Source organism: Sinocyclocheilus rhinocerous, unplaced genomic scaffold (assembly GCF_001515625.1).
Source record: "Sinocyclocheilus rhinocerous isolate Xijiao unplaced genomic scaffold, SAMN03320098_v1.1 scaffold4136, whole genome shotgun sequence".
NCBI lineage: Eukaryota > Metazoa > Chordata > Actinopteri > Cypriniformes > Cyprinidae > Sinocyclocheilus > Sinocyclocheilus rhinocerous.
Window position 1 is genome coordinate 39,221 of NW_015638206.1, and position 4,261 is coordinate 43,481.

The window sequence follows — 4,261 nt, forward strand, 5'->3', positions numbered from 1 at the left end:
ACACACACTCTCACACACACACACACACACACACTCTCACACTCACAATCACTCACACACACACACTCACAAAATATAATATTTTGATTAAAAATGCTCCCCAATGTGGTATGTTGTGTATCGCTGCAGCGGTTAAATGTGAGTGATTAATGAGCGTGTGCTGTGTGTGTCCTCAGCGGCTCCGGATCTGGTGATCGATGCGCAGCTGGTGCAGGAGTCAGCGTATCTGGAGGACCGTCCGCTGCACCTGCTCACCTGCGCTCACGAGGAGAACTGTCTGTCGTCCTCCGCCGCGCGCATGAGCTGGCCCTACGGTCACCGGCGGCTGCTCTGGATATGGCTGAGTCAGACTTCCAGAATAACGTGATGCGCTGCCGCTGCCGCTACGACGGAGCACGCGTGTTTCTGTACGGCTGCCACGCCGGTGAGACTCACCTAAACTAACTCTAACCTAACCCTAACCTAACCAGCTCAGCTTCACTCGTCTGAAACCTCAGATCATCATCAGACCCGCTGCAGATCCCCAGAACACTCTGAGAGTTACACCACACTCTAAACATACGGTTGATTTCTGCTTCAAACCTACACTGCACAAAACATACAAATTAAGAAAGAAATAGAAACAATAGTAACTACATGAGAATTATAAAAACGTTTAGTGCTTTAGATGCCTGCCATTTGTTTTAAATATATCATACAAATAAATAATGCGTAAAATTAAAGTAACAAAAATATTTGTTAAGCTGTAAATAAAATATTATTGGAATATGTTTTACGAGACTTTCTTTCTAGGAGACCTGTAATATTACAGAAACATGAAAATACATGAATAAATACATTAAAAAATTTAATTAAAAATTTAATGAAAAGTTGTTTTCTGTGTTTCAGGTGACGCTTACAGCGCGGAGGCAGAGGACCTGTTTGAACACCAGCGTCAGATCTCGAACAACTTCCTGTGAAGCGCTGCAGGACTGACGCCGTTTCTCTGATCACCGCGTCACAGCTCTCGATGGGCGGAGTCTGCGTGTGGGGGCGGGGTTAGTGTGATGATTGACAGGCGGGTGTTTACACTACAGTTCGGCCAGTATAGATGCCTGCCATTTGTTTTAAATATATCATACAAATAAATAATGCGTAAAATTAAAGTAACAAAAATATTTGTTAAGCTGTAAATAAAATATTATTGGAATGTTTTACGAGACTTTCTTTCTAGGAGACCTGTAATATTACAGAAACATGAAAATACATGAATAAATACATTTAAAAATTTAAATAAAATGTTTACTCCAGGTAAAGTTTTGTTTTAAATAATAAAAATAGATCATGATTAAAATAAAAATATTTGTTTTATTTCATTCGTAAATAAATCAAAGATTATTGTATTACTTTTTAAAAGAAAATACTATTTTAGTGTTTCTTCAAAATGTCATGTTTAATTCAATGTTACGCGCTGTTTCTTTGTGAAACTTAAAACACTGCACATTTTCTAACTTCTATTTTAGTTTATTTATTAGTATTCTCATTTATTAGCTATTTATTTTATATTTGTGCACTGGATTACTGAAACGTAATTTTGTTTTTATGTGAAGCGTAAGAATGCTTACTAGAAATTTCTAAGTGAAATTGTTACATAGTAATTTTTTTTTTGTTACAATAAATAAAGTAATTAAGAATAAATTTCAAATAAAAAAGATCTTTGTTTTAAGCTGTAAATAAAACTCCAAAGATTATTGGAAAACACTACTTTGGTTTTTATACTTAGAAAACAACTTTTAATTAAACGTGCGATTTTTGTGTTTCAGGTGACGCTTACAGCGCGGAGGCAGAGGACCTGTTTGAACACCAGCGTCAGATCTCGAACAACTTCCTGTGAAGCGCTGCAGGACTGACGCCGTTTCTCTGATCACCGCGTCACAGCTCTCGATGGGCGGAGTCTGCGTGTGGGGGCGGGGTTAGTGTGATGATTGACAGGCGGGTGTTTACACTACAGTTCGGCCAGTATCGATGAAGCAGATCAGAAGAACTTCCTGCCGTTATAATGAAGGGATTTCATCTTGATGAGGCTCATATACCTATTGATTCATCTTCATCAGCCCTGTGAGATTCAGAGGAAAACATTTAAAAAACACGAATTTACAACATTGATTTGAAGTAAACGTTCTTTCACCAGTGTCATTCTTCCAGCTTCTTGTGCTCGTCATTCTCATATTCTATTTCTCACAATGTTGTTGTTTTTTTAAGTGTGGTTTAGTTTGCTCTGTTGGAGAGAAAACATGTTTATTCCCTGTTTTTTATTTTAAAATCTCTCTGTAGGTCAGCGGTTCTCAAGCAGGGTGACTTAAAAGTACTTTTTAAATATATTTGTAACATTTTCTTTAAATTATATTAAAATTAACTCTAAATTAAAAAGCTGATTTTTTTTTTTAATTAAAATAATCTAACTCAAAATGATAAAAATTACTTTAAAATATTTTCTATCTCTAAAAAAAAAAAGTAAATTATATAAATTCAAAACGTTTAAAAAAAAATTTTTTTTTAAAAAGTTTTTTCCCCCTTCAATAATTATTCTTTTATTGAAGAAAGTTTTACATTTTTTGAATCACAAAATGAATTATAGTTAATTAAATATATTGATACCCCAATTTCTGTTAATGAAAATGTTGAAAACAAGCTGCTTTGTCATAACTATTGATGAACATTGGGTTTGAAGAAGGACTTTTTACTCCGAAAGCTTGAGAACCGCGTCTGTAGATGATTTAAAGCCTCTCAGCCTTCGTTTCTGTGTATTTCTCTGGCCACTGGTGCTGATTTTAGTGGCTCATTTAGTCTTGAATATCATTATGCATTATTATAATTATTCCTGGCTCGAACAGAGCAGCAGAATCTGTGTTATAAAGGTTTCTTCACGGTTGTATCGGCATGCACGGGTTTGTCGGACCTCAGTTTTTCTCTCTGTGAAGAGAAACAGTTTTACAGATTGTGCTTCAATACTTGAAAAATAAACGTCTCGTGTCAAACAGAAGAAATATGATATTCCATACTGTATGAACCCAGAGATTCATGAGCTGACAACTATTATACTTCACATAAACTCACATAAAACCATTCATACGCACAGAAATGTCATAATTCTTGTCACCAGTGTCAATATCAGAAACTAATACTAGCCTAAAAAAACAAAACTCTGAAGTAAACAGTTAGTGATTAAATAAGAATCAGAGTAGAAAAAAAAACCTGAAAATGCTACATAATGTATAAATCAAATGTATAAAAACACTGCATATTCTTCACAGTGTAAATTAAATCTACATTTCTCCTTCTTAAAGTTAGAAGAGTGATTGAGTCAAGAGCAGTGAGAGATTAACATGAAGGACAGACAGCAGGAATATTAGACTGCTGTCACTTTAAGAGCTACCCGCGTCCAGTATACTGTTACACGTGTTTTCGTTCTCAGCGGTTTGCGTTCATTTAAGACCGAAATTACTGTTTACTACTTAGGCTACTTGCACATACAAGTGTGTATTTAACCGTTTAAGGCCTATAAAACGGCAAAAATAACTTCACGTGCACAAAATAACTCCGTGCGCATATAGCCAAACGAGCTCTTTCGTTGCTCATTGCGTTTCAAATGGCTTAAAATCACATGCAATGCTTAAAAGCGTGTGCAAACGATAAGTTTTCGTGACCACATAGCACAGCAACGTCACGTGAGCGTGTAACCGCGACAACAACAGTCGAAAATCTCTACCGGTTAACCGTATATCGCCCGCCCCTACTAACACATCCAAAACATGATCAGTTTCTGAAAGAGATTTAGAAGTAAAGCACACTGACTGACTGACCTCTGAATCGCTCCATCGGTTCATGATGACTCTGAAAGTGAATCGCTTCATTCGGAATGAATCTTTAAAACACTCAAGACACGGTCATCAGATGATTCCCCTGAACAGACAAATAAACAATCCACACGTGAACAGTGATTCACTTTAATCAAATAGCAAAAATAAATTAAAGAAATATAAATGGAAAATGAATGAAACATTCCGGAATGATGAAGCTCAAGGCAGAAGACATGAAGACGTATAAAACTAAACGTGTGTGTGTGTGTGTGTGAGAGAGTGTGCGAGTGATTGTGTGTATGTGTGGATTGTGTGTGTGTGTGTGTGTGAGAGAGAGTGTGCGAGTGATTGTGTGTGTGTGTGTGTGTGTGAGAGAGTGTGCGAGTGATTGTGTGTATGTGTGTGTGTGTGAAGTGTGTGTG

At 36.6% G+C, this 4,261-nt stretch overlaps 1 pseudogene; it reads left to right on the plus strand.

The window, feature by feature from the left end:
• Positions 1 to 1,056, plus strand: part of LOC107749624 (lysyl oxidase homolog 4-like) — a 20,758-nt pseudogene extending 19,702 nt beyond the window's left edge.
• The last annotated feature ends 3,205 nt before the right edge of the window (positions 1,057 to 4,261 follow it).